Genomic DNA, 23,849 nt, shown 5'->3' on the forward strand with positions numbered 1-23,849 from the left:
CCAATCTGGGTCATACACAGGGAAATCCAACAGCAAAGCAAGGCAGAAAAACGGGAGGCTTGAATAGGAACAATGCAGGTAACTGTCTCTATCACAAGCAAGGGATAGAGTGTTTGGTTTGCTTTAATCGGGTGGCTGATCAGATCAATCATCTTGCAGGTGAACACAGACAGGGGAAAAGCAACAGCCAACATCCGGGTGCTGGAACAAGGAACAGGGGCACAAAGTGATCATGACAGTTTGTTACATGTTTGCATAACTTAAAAAATATTGAAAAATTGCTGATTACCATTTTAAATGCTATTTCTGATAACTTCAGCACTGGAAAATTGTACTTAGTTCTCTATTTATAAGCGGGCTGAGGAGCTGCGTTTACTATAATTAATTAATAATTTTTTTTAGGTATGCTGTGTGAATGGAAACGCACAACAAACACATGATGGGTTGTTCTCAAATTTGACTGCAAAAATGGAAATGGAAATATATTTTAAAGTAGTAAGACATTACAAAAAAATAAAAGCACAGCATTCAATAGATAGATCAACAGAATGTTTCCAAAATATTTTAATACTTCCTCTTGTTATGCTGAAAAACATGTTCTATACATACTGTACCCTAATGGTCCATTTACATTGTATAGCGACAATGTTAATGTGCATGGCATGAATGTGAATGGCATTCTAATGCATCTAGGTAGGGCAGCACAAGGGACCACAGATGTTTAACATCTGTGTTGTGGTGTGCTGCATATCGAAACTCCAAAACAAAAATGTGCTAAATTGCAGCTTATCACTCCAGATGTGGTGGATGCAAAAATTTTAATTTTCAACAAATAAAAAAAATACCTGTTGATCTTGCCAGAAGTTCAGTGTTTCTGTCACTTCCTCTGAGTTAAAAGGAAACTCATTATCAATCCATATGTAACAGAGATGAGCAAAAGCAGACATGTTTGAAGTCCAGCCTGTTTGACAACCATCAAAGATACAATGAGAATAAACAGAAATCTGAAGGAACAGAAAGTGTTTTATTTGCAGGATTACTGGAAGAAAATAAAGAAAAAAAATCTGAAAATAGAAAAACAATGCAACCAATATATATAAGAAACTGATAGGCAGCAACATATGAAATGTTTGTTTTTGGTTTAGATACATTTTAAGGCCCCCTTCACACTATAATGCGCCATTGCAGTGTGTTATTGCATGCATGTTATTTCCAAAAATTGTCTTAATAGGAAAAATGTTTTGTGAGAAAGGTTCTGCAATGCATTCTTGCAGGGCTGGTACAAGGCTTCTACTCCCTCCAAGTTTGAAGTTGTCCGCTGTAGTGGAAAGATCAATTTCTGGAAGACCCCAGGAAGTTACAATCCAATTGAATATCCTGGGATGCAGGGACCAATTGTTACCGTCTTAAAAATTCTGCAACAGGTGAACAGCTTCTGTTTTTAGGTGATCTGGTAGGTAGATTGCCCTTAGATTGGAAAGATTTCTTTCAGCCCATAGTAAAATGGGTTTCATCTCTCCCAGCAAGGCTCTGCTGTGCGTAGCTTCCTTATGTTGGTTATATGATAGCGCAGCTCTGTTCATGTAGAGAAGCACTGGCTTGTTGTTGATTTAAAACACTAAGGCTGTCACTGCTAGATAGGCTGCTCAAATTCTAGGATATTTGTCATGACTACCACTACGTGAAATGCCCATCTTCCTTGAACTGTGAGCTGACACAGTGTGTCCCCAGGTGATCATGCTGGCACCTGTAGTTATGGTCCAGACCAGACTTTGAAAGCACTGCCTCCATCATCCACCAACGAAGATGTCTGAGCATTGGATTTGTCAGACATATTGTCCGGGACAGATGTTGTTTCTTCCACTGTCTCAGGAATATCAGCTGAAAGTGCTTGATGACATAATTCCTATTATGCCCAGAGAATTTGATGCTGACAGGAGGGACCGTTTGTCACCATCTTCATCTTCTAGACAAATGCTGACGATTCCTGAGGTGGTAGAGAGACCGATATTTTAGAGGTGTCAAATAATGCTGTCATGGTTATGCAATAGAGTTTGTCTGCTTAACTGTTTCATGTGTTCATCTCTAGAGACCAGCCGACCCTCACCTGACTGCTTTTATAATCCATCCTCTGGCATGACGCCACCCTACCTCCTATCAGAGAACTCTATATTAACCTGTGCACTGCAGGCCTACCCTGCTGATCAACCATTGTGTATTCCTTTGTGTGTTTAGCTTCCTGTTACCTGCCGTGTGCTCTTCTGTTGTTCCGTTACTGACTTTGGCATGTCCTTGACTATCCCTGTTTGCCTGTGATCCTGACCTATTGGCGTGTCCCTGACTATTCCTGTCTGCTTGTGGCCCCGACCTTGGCTTTATCCCTCACTATCCATATCCTCCTGTTGCCTACTGTGGGTGCGAGCTGGGGGACCCTGGGGGTCGCAACCTGGAGCCAGTTGCAGCCAAGTCCATCCTCACCACTAGAGGCTCTGGTGAACACCTGCTGGCTCTTAGAATCCGCGCCCCAGGGAATCTTACGCTCTAACCTCGGTGGGATCTGTCTCCCGTCCGCAGCAGTCAGCCTTAGTGTCCACAACCTTGCGGTGCACTCCTGATCCCTACGGTGTGCATCTGTCACCTTGCCTCAAGGTGACCTGACAAATGCTCTCAGATAAGTCACTAATTGTGTTGAGTCCTAGTTTCCTAACAAGCGAATTCCTCTGGTGTTGACAGTAGCATTCCCCTCCACTGGTTAGACTCAGTTCTTTGCTAGTAGAATATTATCTAGAGCAGGGGTGCCCAAACTTTTTTTATGCTTGAGGGCCAACCATTTTGCCTAACATTCTTTGAACCATTAAAATTTAGGGCTAAGTGTGTTCATCCAAGCACTAATACACTGCCCAACAATAATTTTCTTGCCTGTGTGGCTGTGTGTGGTGAAGACATCAGCTTGGGCATGTTATTTGGCTATACCGTATTTATCAGTGATAACACACACCTTCACCAGGGAAGTTTCAGGAAAAAACTTAAATTTTAGATAATAAAGAACTGTGAAGCAAAATAAGGGTCAGTCCCTATTAATGCAACATAATCAGTACCCATCTACGGCCCCACTACTGCCTTGAATGCAGCCCCACCGTTGCCATGAATGCTGCCCTACCGTTGCCATGAATGCAGACCCATCGTTGCCATGAATGCAGATCCACCGTTGCCATGCCTTACCATTGCCATCAGTGCAGCCTGATTGATGCCCATCTGCAACCTTGGATGGGACAGGGAGGGGGCAGGATGAGCGCCAACAGATTACATACACAGAATCTGTTTTTCCTGCAGCCTCTTTAATACAAAGTCCCGCCTCATATGATGGACAGAACAGTAGTCCAATGGCAGCGCAGGTAACAAAAGATAGTCCAAATTACCAGACAGGCCGCAATTTGGACATGTCTGATCTAGAGCCTTAATCATGTCTTCCTTCAGGACCCCTTGCTGAATAGCCATCTCTATTTTGTCCATCCATACTCATAAGGTATTGGATATAGAGGTCAATGCAAATGACGACTTACTAGCGCTCTCTGCCAACTGATAGATTTTTCCCAAAACGGGCTCTTTACATCTGTCATGAAAATCTCTGAACAAGGCTGAATCACAGTTATGTCCACCACTCACAGGCCCTGTAATAGTTCAGAATCTGCTTCTGCTACTGGATATGGTTGGCCCAGGCCACTTGGAGAGAACCTCCTCCTAAAGGGGTTTGAGCTGACAGCTGCAAAGGAATAGTTACTACTGTAGCGGCCATAACCCGTTGCAGGGCGGCCCTGACTTAATGGGCTTACTGGTTACCGTCTCTTGGCCTGCTCTTCCACTTCTAGGGGTTCCCAGGGTTGATACCCAACGACTTGTACACTGACACAGATGGAGTCCTTTCAAAAAGGTTTTATTTTGTAGTAGAACTCTCAATTAACACAGTCTCTTAGGGAACAGCGGGCACAGGTGAAGAACTCAGGCACCTTGAACTGTAGGTCAAGCAAAGTCTCTATTTCCACCCAGGGAGTAGCCACTCGCAGCTGGGTACTTCAAGGCTAAACAGATCTCTAGCCGAAGATCATGGCAGTCAGCACGTTGACTCAAACTTGAACAAATAACTTAAGGGCAAACAGGAACCTTTTTCCTCCGTAACTGGAACGTTTCCCGTCTCCTTTCTGGTACTGGAAAAGTGTGAATTCGTCAATGTCCTTCTCAACTCAGTAACCAGGCACTTCTCAGGATGCCACTTGCAGGCCTCTCCTCCGAAGAGTCCTCCCCCGGTCACTTCCACGAGTTGCGGTGTCCCTCCAAGCCAAGAGCACACCCGGACACTTTGAATCCTCCCTCAGTTACTGCGCTTCGGACCAGCAGGTTCAGAGAGTCGGGAACAGACGGATCCCTACCCAAGCCCAGGCAGGTCTATCAGGGGCCACTGACAGGAACATTATGCGGGGTGTCGAACACCCCATGACCGGGACCCCTCACAGGGCTACCCTGGTCCTGGAACCAGACCAGACCACAAGGGTCTCTCGAACAACTCTGGAACCCCGAACACATGAGCCACACCCCTTTAAGTACCCCTTCCAAGACTCCTCAGTGGGCCCCAGCACTCCCACTGATTGGCTCCGAGAAGGCCGATACCTGAACATCCAACCAGACTTGGTTCTAGCCTGTCATGTGCTCCTCACCTTCCACATGACCAGGCAGAACTTCCAAACACAGCCTGGCCAGACTGGTGTTAAGGCCTACCTACACAATTAACCCTCAGAACCTTTACTGTTCTGAGGCCAAAAACTTAATTTACAGTGAAAATAAGCAATGGTGTCCAGAAAGTCCAATAATTTCCAAAATAACTGTGTCCAGTATTCCACCAGGTGATATATCTGATAATAATAGAGGGTCCTTAGCGCTCTATTCACAAGTGACATAACACAGTAGCACCTAATAAGCAGTGACAGGATATTATAGAAAAAGTCCTCCACCACCGATAACACTGCCGCTTACCAGATCAAAAGATCTCTTTTTAGGGAGATCTCCAACAGCATGTGGCTCTTTCCCCAGCCAGGGTTTCTGTGTAAAGATAGAAGAAGGGTCCCTGCTGTGCCGTTTCAAATTGGTTTCAATGGATTAGGCAAATGCTCATCCCCCATGTAAGAGACAAAAAAGCCTCCATAGTGTAACTCTTAAAACATTTATCAAAACAAAGTAATGCACTTACAAATCTTGGTATGTTAAAAAGCATCTAAAAGTATCGAGCCGGCTCTCGATCGCTGCCCATAGCTTCCGGGACTGGCGTGGTATGTGGCGACGTCAGCCATTAATGTCGAAACTGCTGGCAACAAAAGTGAGTGACCAAATTGGGCCCAATTAGACATTTTCCCTTTCCGATGTCATGTGACCCGTTAGTGTTACAAGGTCTCAGGTGTGAATGGGGAGCAGGTGTGTTAAATTTGGTGTTAACACTCTCACTCTTTCATTTTGGTCACTGGAAGTTCAACATGGCACCTCATGGCAAAGAAATCTCTGAGGATCTGAAAAAAAGACTTGTTGCTCTACAAAAAGATGGCCTAGGCTATAAGAAGAATGCCAAAAACCTGAAAGTGAGCTGCAGCACAGTGGCCAAGATCATCCAGTGGGTTAGCAGGACAAGTTCCACTCAGAACAGGCCTCGCCATGGTTGACCAAAGAAGTTGAGTGCATGTGCTCAGCGTCATATCCAAAGGTTGTCTTTGGGAAATAGACATTGCTGAAGAGGTTGAAGCAGTGGGGGGTCAGCCTGTCAGTGCTCAGACCATATGCCACACACTGCATCAATTTGGTCTGCTTGGCTGTCGTCCCAGAAGGAAGCCTCTTCTAAAGATGATGCACAAGAAAGCCCGCAAACAGTTTGCTGAAGACAAGCAGACTAAGGACATGGATTACTGGAACCATGTCCTGTGGTCTGATGAGACAAAGTTAAACTTATTTGATTAAGATGCTATCAAGCATGTGTGATGGCAACCAGGTGAGGAGTACAAAGACAAGTGTGTCTTGCCTACGGTCAAGCATGGTGGTGAAAGTGTCATGGTCTGCGACTGCATGAGTGCTGTGGGCACTGGGGAGCTACAGCTCTTTGAGGGAACCCTGAATACCAAGATGTACTGTGACATACTGAAGCAGAGCATGATCCCCCTCCCTTCAGAGACTAGGCTGCAGGGCAGTATTCCAACATGATAATAGCCCTAAACACACCTCCAAGACAACCACTGCCTTGCTAAAGGAGCTGAGGGTAAAGGTGATGGACTGGCCAAGCGTGTCTCCAGACCTAAACCCTATTGAGCATCTGTGGGGCATCCTCAAATGGAAGCTGGAGGAGCCCAAGGTCTCTAACATCCACCAGCTCCGTGATGTCATCATGGAGGCGTGGAAGAGGACTCCAGTAGCAAGCTGTGAAGCTCTGGTGAACTCCATGCCCAAGAGGGTTAAGGCAGTGCTGAGAAATAATGGCGGCCACAAAAAATATTGACACTTTGAGCCCAATTTGGACATTTTCACTTAGGGGTGTACTCACTTTTGTTGCCATTGATGGCTGTGTATTGAATTATTTTGAGGGGACAGCAAATTTACACTGTTATACAAGCTGTACACTCACTACTTTACATTGTAGAAAAGTGTAATTTCTTCAGTTTAAAAGACATAATAAAATATTTTAAAAAATGTAAGAGGTGTACTCACTTTATACTGATACTGTAGGTGTATATATATATATATATATATATATATATATATATATATATATATATTGCTTTTAGACAGGCACTTCCCAGTGATTTTAGTCTATTTTGACCTGTTGGTGCTGCTGCCAAACTAGGGTGTCACTGATCAACTTTTACTTTTTTACTCAAGTATCGCTGTGTCACAGAATAATACACATGTGCCAAAATCCAGCTGTGATGTTCATGCAGTGTAAAAGTAAAAAAAAAAAAAAAAAATGCTCATTAATACATGATGTCTGACACATGGGTCATGTAACCAAAATTAAGCCAAATAACACAGCAAAGGGGCCTTAACACTAGGAGTGGTGTGCTTTTAAATTTATCTGTAGCTAATCCACAGCTTTTCCGGCTAGGGTATTTGATGTCTTACATACACAGCAACACCAGCTCGTGTTGCATTTAGACTATTTGGATATAGACATAGCTATTTAACAACATGTGATTTAATAGTAAAGCATTCAGTATTTGAGAAGTTTAAGCTGCTAAGCAACTATCTATGATGAATTGGGAATTAATGCCCTACTGCTGTATTACAACAGTACAGCTGATGCAACCAACCAGTGACACGCTTTACATCTCCCTGCTAAACACTTTTTAAACATGGTGTCATGTTTAGTGATGTGGAGTTGTGGTGAACGACTCCTTTTGTGTAATCAGTTTTTATTGAGTCAGTTGAGATTTCCAGTTATGTGATATCAAGAATGCTAATTTCTGAAAGCACTGTCATTGTCAAGGATTTAAAAAAACATTTTTTTAGGGGGTGGGGGCGGGGCGGGGGGGTTACTAAAACTGGAGCACACAGAATCTAAAGCAGTTGTTCATGGCAACCAGTCAGCTTTCATATTCAGTTTGTTCAGTTAAGATTTGAAAACAAAAGCTAGAAGCTGATTGATTGTCATACACAGCTGCTGCACTCTTTATTTTCCTGAAATGTCAGAAAAAATTGGCAGGTTTTGGTAAAATGTTGATGTTTTGGTAAAATTAGGAATAAGGAGGCTGAAATGAAAGTGTATCTAAACACGAAAACAAAAATGTCATTTGTTGCAGTTTAATAATCTGTAAGAACCCATTTACATTAGAGCAATGGTGAGCTTGTCTTGTCACTGCACAGCTCTGCACATGCCTGCCTTCCTTCCTTCATTTGCCTATGTGGAGAGGGGGTGTGTGCCTTTCCTCCAATCAGCGGTCTTGGCTATATTCCAAGAATCCACTCCCAGTGCTGAACAGGAAGAGAAAATCTCTAACACAATGTGCATTTTCTATATATATAAAGCTAAAGACAGCAGATATACATGTAAAACCTATGTAGGGAGATTTGTTTCATCCCTTTGTACCTGATTACGCTGTCAGCTCTCATCCCCTCCAGCATTTCACTCAGGCTCATCACACTATCTGTATGAGGGATCAGGTTTTAGTACAGCAGGAGGCACTTATTAACTCTTTGCATCCCTGCCTTCTCTTCTTCAGAAACAAGGTCTCCCCAAGAGACCATGCCTCAAATTCTCTGACAGGGCTTCTGTGTCACTTGAGGCAGAAGGCTCCTTTTTATTAAACCTGCATGTTTGTGCTCTTCACTCTGGAAGATGAGCTTTATAGCTTCTAGACACCAGACTCTCCCTCCAGCTCTTTCTGAAGGCAATCATAAGTCCTCCTACTTGACCTCCGCTAAGTCAGTATGATTACGGGGTGGTCTGGGGTAGGTTAAGACCCCTTTCACACCAGGGCGTTTTGCAGACGCTATAGCGTTAGAAATAGCAGCACTGTAATACCACCGGCAAAATGCCACTATTGCGGCGTATTTCTGCCACTAGCGGGGGGTAAAAGCTAGCGGCCGAAATGCGCCGCAAATCCGGCGGTAAAATGCAGCTAAAAATAGAGGCGTTTTACCTCCCACACTATGGGCAGTGTGGTGTGAAATGGGTATAAGTGTAGCTGTCTTAAGGGCCACTGATGACCGCATTTTTTTCAGCAGTCAAATCAGTTCTTAATTTATTTGGATGTCACGCTAGCTGTTGCACTCACCCAATCCCCAGGGTCTGGTTCTCACCTGGGTGGCCCTCTATGGTCGATTTTTGCACTTTGCACAGAAAATTACATTTAAAAACCTTTTTTTTTTCAAATTGGCAGAAGGAGTTCATTGATATGCTGATCCTGATGCTTTTTGATAAAGAGACAGGTAACAAATAAATACATATCGATGTTAAAAAAACATAAAAAAAAAATAAAGAATCCAGAATTAGCCCCATCTATATTTGGTTATGTGGATCTCATTTGGGGGGCCTACAAAATATATGGATGGCAGTGATGTTTATTTTGATACCCAGTTTTGCCTAAAAATGGCTGCCTGGAAAGAATTGAGTTTTGACTGGCGAAATGTTAGTTTATGGTTATTACTCATGTGCCTGCATAGGCTGACTTCCTTTCAGTCACCTTCATGGAGCTACCAGGAGTGGTACACCACATGTGACTTTAAACACAAGTCTTCCCTTTGTGGGGGGTGCCACCCAGCAGTTAACTCTTTTTGAATGGGGAATATACCACCTGCCAAACCACATTCCAAGGTTGACCCTCCTAAGTCAGATGCGATGCATAGTAGTCCATTATGCTTTACCTTTGCAGGAAATCACAGAGGAAGTAAACCCATCAGGGTTTACTTCCTCTTTAATGTACTTGTACACCCTAAGTGAAGCACATTTAGTTTGCTACAGCACTGTAAAGCCAGCTATACGCGGTTCAATAGGTGTGCACAGCCTATTGCATTAGAGTGTACACCCCAAAGCTCAAGCACACATGCCTTTCTCTGCAGCCTCAGCTGCACTGGACAGTGAATGAATGGGAAGTGCTCTGTGCTGAGCGGCTTCCTGTTCATTTACAAACTGAAGTATAGTAAACACAGTTTGCTATGTTTCAGTTATGAATGAGCAAAGTGAGTGAGTATGTTCACTTTGTTCATTTAGAAAAGGAAGGCGCTGGTAAATAACATATTTACTATTCCCTTCTCCCACTCTCCATCCTGAAACATCCCCCCCCCCAGCAGCTGGGGGAAGAGGAGAGGAGGGAAACCAGCAGCATTGAGGGGTGGGGGTAGGGAAGGGAGTTGGGGGGCAACATGGGGGAAGCCTGGGCGGTAGGGGGATGGGCACCGCATGCCTGGCACACTCCCTGTGCACACCTATGCACGATTTGAATCTTCAACATGAGCAGGCTGAGTTTCGAACCATGTACAGTATGTGCAAGCTGACTGTACCCAAGTTGATCGGTCGATCAACCTGGGTACAACCAGTCTGTTGGATTCTAGATGCACTAGCGACTGTATATAATGTTATAACACATTGTGTTCGGCGGGAGGGATTCCCTTGTCAACACTTGTAGGCACCCATAGTTGCAGGAAATAAATTCGCTCCATCTATGGCTAGCCTCAGTAACCTTAATAGTTGTAATTTTATTTTACATAATGCTGTTTTCTCCTTTTTGAATCCTTTGTTGCTATCAGTGCTGATGAACTCTTGCAGCCTGTTTGCAGCCACTTTCATGCACAATTGCAGTCCCTTTGTGAAGAGTCACTGGTGATATTCTATTGCTGCATTGCTGCTTAAAATGGAAGGAAACAAAACAAGAAAAATAATAATACATTAAAAAATAACAGCAGTAGTTTGGCTACGTATTTACATAATGTAAGGGCCTTGTTGATGGACATTGGGTTTGTGTTGATGGCATCAATTTGACATCAGTTTGAGACTCTTCAGAGTTGATATAAAAGCCATTGACATGCACATTTAACCCAGAGTTGACCTTTTATGGAAAAGCAAAACCCATCAGACGCCAACAAAAGCCACAACACAGGCCCTAATATTGATTTAGGACTTTCGTTTGGCACCAATAAAATGACGATATAGCATTGTAAAACTACAAGCATTAGTTATTTTTGCAAGTTGTTGTGCTGCAGGAACTGATTACTTCTGCTCTTCACCCATTAGAAAATATTTTAACTACTTCAATACCGGACACTTTCCTCCCCTTCCAGTCCATGCCAATTTTCAACTGTCAGCTCTGTCATACTTTGAATGCTAACTATTCAGTCATGCAACACTGCACCCAAATAACATATTTTTTTTTTTTTTTTTACACAGATATAGCTTTCTTTTGGTGGTATTTATTTACCACAGTTTTTTTATTTTTTGTTTATAAATGAAAAAAATACCAAAAATGTAGGGAAAAAAAACACATATTTTTCTTAGTTTCTGTTATAAACTTTTGTAAATAAATAAGTAAATTAATCTTTCTTCATAAATTTAAGCTAACGCGTATTCTGCTACATTTATTTGGTAAAAAAAAAAACTCATATCAGTGTATATTATTTAGTCTGTTTGAATGTTATAAAGTCTACAAACGGTAAAAATTGTATAAAGTCTACAAACGGTACACGGTATATATTTAAAAATTCATCAGTCCTGATGTACTGACTGCCTATCTCAATTATTAAAGCCCTTACATGCCAGGACAGCACAAATACCCCCCAAATAAGCCCTTTTTGAAAAGCATGGTGAATTTTTTGAAGTTGTAACTTTTTGGCAACATTTTTTGAAAAAATTAACAAATTAAATAAAATGTGTTTTATCTATATTTTTCTTACATACTGTCATTAGAGCAGTACAGCATCATCATAGCGTCAGCATCATTAGTGACACTGACTGCTGACAATATGTTAAAAAAAGAAACATTTTTTTTTCACATTTTTAAAATATTTTTCTGTCACCAGAGAAGTACAGTGCCATAATAATGACACTGTACTGTTCAGGGGAGGTGATCGGGATTTTATACTACACTATTATGGCTTATTGCAATGATGATCACTGTAAAAGCAATCGTTTTAACTGAATAACATCCATTCATGTGCCATTGTGCACTATTGTGATAGCTGTGATTGGCCACATCTATCATATGGTACAAGTCATCTGTGATTCCACCATGTGATCACTGTGACCAATCACAGAGATCACAATAGCACCCAATGAATGAGTATGAATGAAAGCCATTGTTTACAACTGACATGTGATTGGTCACAGCAATCATATAATATCAGGGCTGGTCCAGTACAATGATCTGTGCTTCACTGTGTCCAGTGGATACAGCCATCACAGATCATGCTGCTGTGCATCCCCTGGGATAACAGTGCTCCCGCCTGGCTGTATTCTTAAAACAGGCCGGTGGGAGGTGGTTAAATAATAGAGAAGATAAAACAAATGTTAAAATTATCAAGGTTAGTTTTGCCCTGAAGGGAGCACTGGATTTTCTTCAAACAGACAATCTAGCACCACTGTTTAATGCTCACATTATGCAATTTATCTTCATTTATCCTTTCAGAGTATATTAAGCCTTTTACAAAGAAAGCTGCTTTAAAGGGGAACTACCCTAGCTTCGCTGGGATTTCCTTTTCTTTCCTGTTGTGTACGCAAAACAGGAAGTGAAGATAAATCTTTCCAATAGGACAAAGACAATAAAAATTTAACTAAAGTGTTTTAACTTTCTTTACCTACCCTATTCAAAACTAAAGAAAAAAGAAAAGAGATTTGGCTATACTTACACTTTATCACCAATGCATTGATTCCCAGACCTTTACTGTGGTGTTAAATGTCGTTATTCTTTACATTAATTTGCTTATATTTCTAACAGTTGGAAGCCAAGAGTTTCTGCTACTAACTTTAACTGCCCTGAAATGTTCACTTTAACCACTTAAACCCCGGACCATTTTGCTGGCCAAAGACCAGAGCACTTTTTGTGATTTGGCACTGTGGCATTTTAACTGACAATTGCGCGGTCGTGCGACGTGGCTCCCAAACACAATTGACGTCCTTTTTTTCCGACAAGTAGAATTTCTTTTGGTGGTATTTGATCACCTCTGCGTTTTTTATTTTATGTGCTATAAACAAAAATAGAGCGGCAATTTTGAAAAAAATTCATTATTTTTTACTTTTTGCTATAATAAATATCCCCCAAAAATTATATATAAAAATATTTTTTTCCTCAGTTTAAGCCAATACGTAATCTTCTACATATTTTTGGTAAAAAAAATTACAATAAGCATTTATTGATTGGTTTGTGAAAACGTTATAGCATCTACAAAATAGGGGTTAGTTTTATGGCATTTTTATTAATAATTATTTTTTACTAGTAATGGCAGTGATCTGCGATTTTTATCATGACTGTGACATTATGGTGGACACTTCAGCCAATTTTACACATTTTTGGGACCATTGTCATTTTTACAGCGATCAGTGCTATAAAATTGCACTGATTACTGTAAAAATGACACTGGCAGTGAAGGGGTTAACCACTAGGGGGCTAGGGGGGGGGGTTAAGTGTCTCCTGGGGAGTGATTCTAACTGTTAGAGGGCTTGGCTTACAAATGACACTTAACTGAACATGGCTCCCGATCACAGGGAGCTATGATCAGTGACAGTGTCACTAGGCAGAACGGCGAGATGCTTGTTTACATTAGCATCTCCCCATTCTTCAGCTCCATGAGACGGGACCTGGCAGATTTGACCACACGGCTGCAAATTCAAAGGTACTTACCTGTACGCCCATTTGCCCAGCCGTGGCATTCTGCCAACGTATATATAAACATGCGGCGGTTGGCAAATGATTAAAAGGAACTTTCAGGAAAACTGTCTGCTCAGAAATAAGACATAAGAGTCCTACTGCCCACATGAGGTGAGAAAGGGATTGGTTTTACATTTGGTAAATAAAATAAATACAATTTACTGTTTATCTATCATTTTGCTTGCTTACATCTGCTCTCCAGCAAGATATAAAATACATGAATTAAATCTGTATTCATAGATACATTGGTTCTTTAATTTCTATTGAGGAAGATCATAGTGACTGTCAGGAACATCATGTCAACGATCAGAAAGATCATGCCAGCCATAGGGCTCATGTGCATGTGCATAAACATTCATAACTTTGTGGTCATAGAAGTCTAACTAAATGTGTGATAAATGTGGGTCTGTCATGGCATGCACACAAATTTACAGCCATGTGCACTACAGATATTGGCCCCCAGAGGACTATTTAAATCTGGGTTTTGAATAGGATCATTGCTGAATAGTCGTTCAGAAGGAGTTCCTAAAACTCTTGACCCTGCACCTTATGGGTGACTTTGACCTAGCTTTAATCTAACTTGCTTCTGGATTATCCTTGTCTTCTTTTGTTTGCTGCCCAACTCTGTTACAGACCTTGGCTTGGACTTCTAAACCAAGATTTTGGGTACCTCACTGCCTGAATGCTGCCAACCTTTGCTTGTTCCTGACCTTAATTCTGCCTATAAATTGGTGCATTTCTGCCCGGCTGTTACTGAACATATGTAACGCTAACCCCAAAAGAACCACTGGAATTCAGGCCTATTTCCCTCCCACAGCACCCACAACCAGGCAACAGGAATTTTCCATGCTCTCCAAATGGCTCTAGAAAACAGTCTAGGGGTTTTAGTTTAACCACCTTCAGACCGGACCATTTTGCTGGTAAATGACCAGAGGTCTTTTTACAATTTGGCACTGCGCTGCTTTAACTGGTAATTGCGCGGTCATGCAATGTTGTACCCAAACAAAATTTGCGTCCTTTTCTTCCCACAAATAGAGCTTTCTTTTGATGGTATTTGATTGCCTCTGCGATTTTTATTTTTTGCGATATAAACGTAAAAAGACCGCAAATTTAGAAAAAAAATGATATTTTCTACTTTTTGTTATAAGAAAAATCCAATAAACTCAATTTTAGTCATACATTTAGGCCAAAATGTATTCAGCCACATGTCTTTGGTAAAAAAAAGTCAATAATTGTATATTTATTGGTTTGCGCAAAAGTTGTCACATCTACAAACTAAGGTACGTTTTCTGGAATTTACGCAGCTTTTAGTTTACGACTGCCTATCTCATTTCTTGAGGTGCTAAAATGGCAGGGCAGTACAAAACCCCCCCAAATGACCCCATTTTGGAAAGTAGACACCCTAAGGAAATTGATAAGTGGCATGTTGAGCCCATTGAATATTTTATTTTTTTGCCTCAAGCGATTGAATAATGACAACATTTTTTTTTTTTTTTTTTTTCACAAAGTTGTCACTAAATGATATATTGCTCACACATGCTATGGGCATATGTGAAATGACACCCCAAAATAAATTCTGCTGCTTCTCCTGAGTACGGGGATACCACATATGTGGGACTTTTTGGGAGCCTAGCCGCGTACGGGGCCCCGAAAACCAAGCACCGCCTTCAGGCTTTCTAAGGGCGTAAATTTTTGATTTCACTTCTCACTATCTATTACAGTTTTGAAGGCCATAAAATGCCAAGATGGCACAAAACCCCCACAAATGACCCCATTTTAGAAAGTAGACACCCCAAGCTATTTGCTGAGAGGCATGTTGAGTCCATGGAATATTTTATATTTTGCCACAAGTTGCGGGAAAATTACAAACTTTTTTTTTTTTTTTCACAAAGTTGTCACTAAATGATATATTGCTCACGCATGCCATGGGCATATGTGAAATGACACCCCAAAATAAATTCTGCTGCTTCTCCTGAGTACGGGGATACCACATATGTGGGACTTTTTGGGAGCCTAGCCGCGTACGGGGCCCCGAAAACCAAGAACCGCCTTCAGGTTTTCTAAGGGCGTAAATATTTGACTTCACTCCTCACTACCTATTACAGTTTTGAAGGCCATAAAATGCCAAGATGGCACAAAACCCCCACAAATGACCCCATTTTATAAAGTAGACACCCCAAGCTATTTGCTGAGAGGCATGTTGAGTCCATGGAATATTTTATATTTTGCCACAAGTTGCGGGAAAATTACAAACTTTTTTTTTTTTTTTTTTTTCACAAAGTTGTCACTAAATGATATATTGCTCACGCATGCCATGGGCATATGTGAAATGACACCCCAAAATAAATTCTGCTGCTTCTCCTGAGTACGGGGATACCACATATGTGGGACTTTTTGGGAGCCTAGCCGCGTACGGGGCCCCGAAAACCAAGCACCGCCTTCAGGCTTTCTAAGGGCGTAAATTTTTGATTTCACTTCTCACTACCTATTACAGTTTTGAAGGCCATAAAATGCCAAGATGGCACAAAACCCCCACAAATGACCCCATTTTAGAAAGTAGACACCCCAAGCTATTTGCTGAGAGGCATTTTGAGTCCATGGAATATTTTATATTTTGCCACAAGTTGCGGGAAAATTACAAACTTTAATTTTTTTTTATTTTTTTTTCACAAAGTTGTCACTAAATGATATATTGCTCACACATGCTATGGGCATATGTGAAATGACACCCCAAAATAAATTCTGCTGCTTCTCCTGAGTACGGGGATACCACATATGTTGGACTTTTTGGGAGCCTAGCCGCGTACGGGGCCCCGAAAACCAAGAACCGCCTTCAGGTTTTCTAAGGGCGTAAATATTTGACTTCACTCCTCACTACCTATTACAGTTTTGAAGGCCATAAAATGCCAAGATGGCACAAAACCCCCACAAATGACCCCATTTTAGAAAGTAGACACCCCAAGCTATTTGCTGAGAGGCATGTTGAGTCCATGGAATATTTTATATTTTGCCACAAGTTGCGGGAAAATTACAAACTTTTTTTTTTTTTTTTTTTTCACAAAGTTGTCACTAAATGATATATTGCTCACGCATGCCATGGGCATATGTGAAATGACACCCCAAAATAAATTCTGCTGCTTCTCCTGAGTACGGGGATACCACATATGTGGGACTTTTTGGGAGCCTAGCCGCGTACGGGGCCCCGAAAACCAAGCACCGCCTTCAGGCTTTCTAAGGGCGTTACAGTTTTGAAGGCCATAAAATGCCAAGATGGCACAAACCCCCCCCCAAATGACCCCATTTTGGAAAGTAGACACCCCTAAATTTAGGGGTACACTAGTGAGACTAGGTAATAAATGGCGGGTGCCCTGAAACTATAAAAAAAATAACTAACCAACCAGCGTCACCTGTAACAGTTATATGGTGATCACTGGTGAAAGGGTTAACTAGGGGGCAATCAGGGGGCTTTATGCGGTAGTATATGGGGGTCCCTGGCGCTATAAAAAGCTGCGGCGAACCTAAATACCTACCTGCCTAACTAGCGTCACCTGTGACACTAATACAGTGATCAGAAAAACGATCGCTTATTAGGCTGGGTTCACACTGGAGCGATGCGGGAACGCCACGAATCCGCGGCGGGTTCCCGCATCACATGCCTCCCGGCGGCAGTTCACACTGCTCTATGCGAACTGCTGGGAGTGTCAGTGAAATGTTAATGACACCCCCAGATCAGTTCGCATATCGCAGTGCGATCTGCAAACTCGGATCGCATGGTGTGAACACCCATGCGATCCGATTCTGCTGCGGACCAAAAAAAGGGTCCCGTGCGAGTTTGCGGCGGGTGCGGCGGGTGCGACACGAATTCAGCCATACTATCTGTATGGCTGAACTCGAATCGCACAGAGATCGGATGTGATTTGCACTGCAGTGCGGTGCGAATCACATCCGTTCTCATAAACCGCTGCAATGTGAACCCAGCCTTAGTGACACTGGCGACGGGGGGTGATCACGGGGTTAAACCTTTATTGGGGGGGTTAGGGGGGTACCTTAGAACTAAAGGGGGCTAACCCTAACCGCCCTAACAGTTATTACAGTCACAAATGACACCCGCCGGGTGATCAGGGGGTTAAACCTTTATTAGGTAATAAATGGCGGGTGCCCTGAAACTATAAAAAAATAACTAACCAACCAGCGTCACCTGTAACAGTTATATGGTGATCACTGGTGAAAGAGTTAACTAGGGGGCAATCAGGGGGCTTTATGCGGTAGTATATGGGGGTCCCTGGCGCTATAAAAAGCTGCGGCGAACCTAAATACCTACCTGCCTAACTAGCGTCACCTGTGACACTAATACAGCGATCAGAAAAACTATCGCTTATTAGGCTGGGTTCACACTGGAGCGATGCGGGAACGCCATGAATCCGCGGCGGGTTCCCGCATCGCATGCCTCCCGGCGGCAGTTCACACTGCCCTATGCGAACTGCTGGGAGTGTCAGTGAAATGTTAATGACACCCCCAGATCAGTTCGCATATCGCAGTGCGATCTGCAAACTCGGATCGCATGGTGTGAACACCCATGCGATCCGATTCTGCTGCGGGCCAAAAAACGGGTCCCGTGCGAATTTGCGGCGGTGCGGCGGGTGCGACACGAATTCAGCCATACTATCTGTATGGCTGAACTCGAATCGCACAGAGATCGGATGTGATTTGCACTGCAGTGCGGTGCGAATCACATTCGTTCTCATAAACCGCTGCAATGTGAACCCAGCCTTAGTGACACTGGCGACGGGGGGTGATCACGGGGTTAAACCTTTATTGGGGGGGTTAGGGGGGCACATTAGAACTAAAGGGGGCTAACCCTAACTGCCCTAACAGTTACTACAGTCACAAATGATACCAATGCAAAAAAAAAAAAAAAAGCAATTGGTGTCACTGTGACTGGGGGGGCAGGGGTAATTGGGGGGTGATCGGGGGGTAAAGGGGGGGTGTGAGTGTGCCTGGCATGTTCTACTGTATGTGGGGTGTGTTGGTGCAACTCACCGAACCTCTCTCCTCGGTGCCGGAACGAAAACTACTGACACGGAGGAGAGAATACATCACTTCCTCTCCTGTGTTTACATTACAGGAGAGGAATTGATGTCACCGGACATTTTCATTCGCCGGGAGCGATCGCGAGGGGGTGGCCATGAATGAATGGCCGTCCCCTCGTCCGGGATCGCTCCCGAACGAATACCGACCGCCGCAGGCACCGGGCGGGGGCCCGATCGGGCCCCCGACCGGCGGGCAGGCAAGGACGTACATGTAAGCCCTTATGCCTGCCCGTGCCATTCTGCCGACGTACATCGGCGTGCGGCGGTCGGCAAGTGGTTAAGTTGTTTATTTTTAAAAATTATGAACTTGGATAGGGATTGGTGTACATGGGATACCCAGAACTTGAAGAACTATACATTCCAAACAGCAGACATGTCTCTGGCTAGTCTTATTCAAACTGTAGAACTGAGCTGCGACATTGTGAGTGGCAGTGCAGCAATAGCAAAGCAACAAAGTCCCAAAAACAAAGGTGCATTGAAGAGACAGTACCTAGCTGTATTGCAAAGCATCCGGGTGTTCTAGGCCCAAAGTAGAGATATAATGGGGGGCTCCTGGCTGACTTGCTCTGTATTTAAGCTTCCCCCTAGGCTCCAGACATGTGAGGTATTGTACTTCACTGTCCTCTCTTGTCTTTTGGTGTAAGGCTTGATTGCACTCATTTACGTATGCGCAGTAGACAGCGGTGCCTGTCATTTGGCAAATCTCTCCTAAACCGTGTAGGTTTAGGAGATATTTCTTGGACCTACAGGTAAGCCTTAAAGGGGTTGTAAAGGTTCGTTTTTTATTTTCTAAATAGGTTCCTATAAGCTAGTGCATTGTTGGTTCACTTACCTTTTCCTTCGATTTCCCTTATAAATGTTTTTTTTCTTTGTTTTCTTGTCTGAATTTCTCACTTCCTGTTCCTCCTCAGTAAGCTGTTCAGTAAGCTGTTCTGGCTGACTAACCACCAGCTCGGATGATGGTGAGAAGTTTACTGAGGAGAAACAGGAAGTGAGATATTCAGACAAAGAAAAAAAAACATTTAGAAGGGAAATCGAAGGAAAAGGTAAGTGAACCAACAATGCACTAGCTTAGAGGAACCTATGTAGAAAATAAAAAACAAACCTTTACAACCCCTTTAATCTAGGCTTACCTGTAGGTCAAAGTGGTTTGTAAGGGTTTACAACCATGTTAACTGCGCACAGCCAGAGTGTCAGCCAGGTAACTAGCATTTTTGAGAATGGGATCAGAAATGGCAACCCCAGTCTCTTGGGAAAGGTTTGATTTAATTAACTGTGTAAGAATTACTAAATCTCTGGGAAATCTGTAGTTTTACTGACTCATTTGTTCAAATGATCCCCACATGTTTTCTCAGTTTACTGAAAATGAATATAATGGAGACCCAGTCTGCCTATTCCTAGCCTGTCTGTTGTTAGTAACAGAACACTGGAAAGAATCCTCTCATTTCTCTAAGGACACTTGTAATACTGATATTGCAAACCAGGGCTCCTTCTTCCACACAGGAGAGACAAAAGTTTGTCATATATAGCACCAGTAAAACACACATTCATCTAGATGCGGTTGGCATTTCCAGTATGTTACTTCAATGCTGTTTATTTATATTTGCTGCTTGAAAATGATATTTATTGTTATATGCATAATGCATTCATTTAATTAAGATTAATGAGATCTACTGGACCGCAGGGCTCCAGACTTCTGTTTCTGTCTCCTATTTCCTTGAAAGACCACCAAGCTTCTGATTCAAAAGACTTGCTAATAACATTAATAAATGTGTGTATTGCTATTTGTGGAGCTCATAAGGACAAAAATATTAAGCATTACTAAAGTTGGAGGGTTCCTTGGCAAGGGACTTACCTTCAATGATTGTAAAAAAAAAGATACCACATTATTGATTCTGGCACAATACTTATAGTGTACAGGTGATCAAAACTACGACAGAATGCTTGAAAATTCAACCAAAAAACAATATTTAAATGCCCATGGGACTTTTTTGAGATGCACCACAACAACAAAATATATAAAAGAACTTTATTTTAAATAACCAAAAGATAAAAATGTTAGTGAGGCTCATCAACCTGGTGAGCTTCTTACCGGGTTGCATTTTTCTCTTTTTTGTGTTATGTTATTGTGTTTTTTGTCTATTTACCTTGTTTTGTATAGGACATTTTAATAAAAAAAATTCCCCCAAAAAAATAGATACAAAATTTAGCACTTCAGGATGGTAACATCCAAGGATGTCTGCCCCATGACCTGTGGGAAAGGGGGCCTAAGAGGCTCACCAAACACAAGGGGAGGGCAAAGATGGTGCAGATGGAAATCAAAGGCCATCACAACCCATGATGGATTCAAGGTGCAAATAAAACTATGATGTTACAAAGTGCTACATAATCCTGTATAGTCATCCTGGCACCATTTTGTCCATGTGGTAGTGGATGCCAGTGGCGGGGAACCATTTGTCCTTATATGCCGTGTTTACATGTCTGGGACTCAGACGGGCTTATGGATACAAATAGTGGGGGCAAAAAGGAGGTGGTCTCTTTGGGTTGGGATGCATGCCCAGAAGCGACCCATGTTGAGCAATGAAGAAGAGAGATATCGCTGCCATGGCCTTGTTCACACTGGGTTTACTTTAGTATATGCCCATGCAGAGCCATGTTTACATGCATGGGGATGCACTGGTGTTTCGCGCACCCCTATACAGGCAGTCCCACTGCTGTCAATTGGGATGCAGCAGCTGCATGGATATTGCCACTGCACCTAATATGACATCCATGTGGGTGGGGTGAATGTCCTTGAATGCATGTGTAGCGCTGGCTCTTGAAGAGCATGCGCTATCTGTTTTAAAAAATGAATATTCCTAAAACCACAGTTTTAGGGTTTTAGTGCTAATTTTGCCAAATTATGGCTTCAGTACCAGTCTAGCTGGATTGCAGCTAGACTGTTCTCTTTGGCTGCAGGTGTCGCTGTCACTGCCAGCAAGTGGTAGAATGCAGTCTAGTTGGGTGTATTGAGTACCATCCTTGTCTCGGAACCAGCCCAGTGGGAGTGTTTGTCCTGCTGTGCATTCTGGGAGGTGGTATTTAAGGTACTGCGATCACGTGCTTCTGGATTCCGGTCCAGAAGAGATTTTCCATCTGTTCAGTCCTGGTCCTCCTTACCAGCCCCCATGGAGGTCCTGGCCTGGGGTGCGGATCCATGCAATTCCAAGTCTCGGGGCTGGATAGCCCGAGGCGAAGCAACTGCAGGGACAGGCCTGAATGGATATGAGGCCATAATGATTCAAAGGTGGTCCGGTGCCGTCTCATCTAGGGAGAGGCCCAGCAACTGAAGAAGCATCCAGGGGAAGACTCTTCAGGAGAAGGCCATGCGTAAGGCTGGTTTCTCAGAAGCAGCCTGGAGGCTCAGTTGAAGGACACTTTGTGGATGTACACTGATACGGTATCGACGGAGAGATACTGGTACCGTATCATAGTTCTCTAAATTTATCTACGTCCCTCAGTTACATTCAAGTATTCTACATTCAAGTCTGTGGCAGAGGCTTTTATTTCTCAAGTGTTCTACATCCAAGTCTGTGGCAGAGACTTTGTTTTACTTAACACCCTACCGGCTGCTAGGCCTAGCGAGAGGAGGTCTATCCGGTGGTTGTCCAGCTGTGAAACGTTAATTCTCTGGATTTCTATAGTGAGAGACTTCCTATTTTTGCAGTTCCAAAAGTACCTGAATTTTCTTACTAACCCTCTACCCTTCATTAAGAAACTGTTATCTTTTAAATAAATATCTCAAAAAGAGGATCCAGTGTCAGTTTCTGCAATTCTTTGGGCCATCTAACACGAGATACCCCTAGACGGAGGCTCGGTCAAGAAGGTAACAGTAAGCCCAACAAAACCAGCAGTTCCTTTGCGGGTCAGTGCTACACACACATTGTAATTTCAGGAACACGCACCCCCATGCATCTGCACCCACATGGATGTCTAATTGGGAACGTTGATGTCCCAATTGGCATCAATTGGGACTGCCTGCACGTGAAAGTCTGGAACACCTGTGCATCCCTATGTGGGTAAATACGGCTTGGCATGGGTATGAGGCCTAAACGTGTACTCCTTTTTTTTTTTTACTTCTTTATTTTTATTAAATTTTTAACCATTTACATAACAACAACAGCAATGTACATAGCACTCTAAAATCAACATCTCTATCAAAGCTAAAGAAAAGGAAACAAGGAGAGACAAAGAGAAGCAATGTACATCATTTAAATTATTGCACCTCAGCCCATTAAACCATCTCCCACCCTATCCCACCCCCCAATACACACTGCTCGCACCGGACGCTCCAACCAAGAAACACTTGACTGGTTGGGAGGGAAGAGGAGACAACAGGGACACGAGAGAGGGCAGGGGGGAGGGGGATCAGCGGGGAGGGGAAGCAGGAAATCCTGCAACCTCCCCGCGCCCCCACCCGCACCACCCAGTGGATGGCCCCTCTCATTTAACCATGGGCTCCATAGCTCCCTAAATTTCCTTAAGTTACCCTGTTTTATATACACCACTCTCTCACACCAGATTGTAGAGTCCATGGCACTGACCCATGATTCAAGTACCGGAGGGTTTCTAGCTTGCCAGTTCAGTGCTATCAGCCGCCTAGCCTGGTACAGGCACCTTAGTACAGCCGGTCTTACCAAGGGAGGGACTCTACCCTCCTCCAGGATCCCTAAGAGACAGGTCCTAGCTTCTGGCTCCAAGGTAACTTTAAAAGTCCTATTTATTCTCCGGACTATTTCTATCCAGTACCTGAACAACTTTGGGCATTTCCACACCATGTGGAGGAGATCCCCTGGAGCCTTACATCTAGGGCATTCATCTCTGGCTGACCTTCCTATCTTCCACATTTTATAGGGGGTATAGTACACTCTGTAGGTAAAAAACAAATGGGACACTCTCTGCGAGGGGGATAATGATACCTGCCGCCCACGTTCTAGTATCCTCCCCCATTGCTCCTGGGTTATCGGCCCTATATCTCTAGCCCATCCCTCCCTACTCCTATCTGGTCCCTCTCCCTTCAAGAGCTTATCCCTAAGTTTATTATATAGTTTAGAGATCATCCCTTTCTTTTGCGTATGCTCAACCAGGTCCCCGGAGCAGGGGAGTTTCGACCCTCTCTATAGTCAACGACCCACACTGAGCCCCAATCCCATGCCTAATTTGTAGATATTTATAGAACTCCCTATTCGAGATGCAAAAATCTCGTCTAAGATCTTCAAAAGATTTCATGTGGTTCCCTTCATATAATTGCATTAATCTATTGATTCTCTGCCTTTCCCACTCCTGGGGCCTGTCTATTCTACTTAGCTCTGGTAGATTTCCGTTAGACCACAAAGGG

Source organism: Lithobates pipiens, unplaced genomic scaffold (assembly GCF_037356315.1).
Source record: "Lithobates pipiens isolate NorthernLeopardFrog02 unplaced genomic scaffold, aLitPip1_a1.2 Scaffold_19, whole genome shotgun sequence".
NCBI classification, from domain to species: Eukaryota; Metazoa; Chordata; class Amphibia; order Anura; family Ranidae; genus Lithobates; species Lithobates pipiens.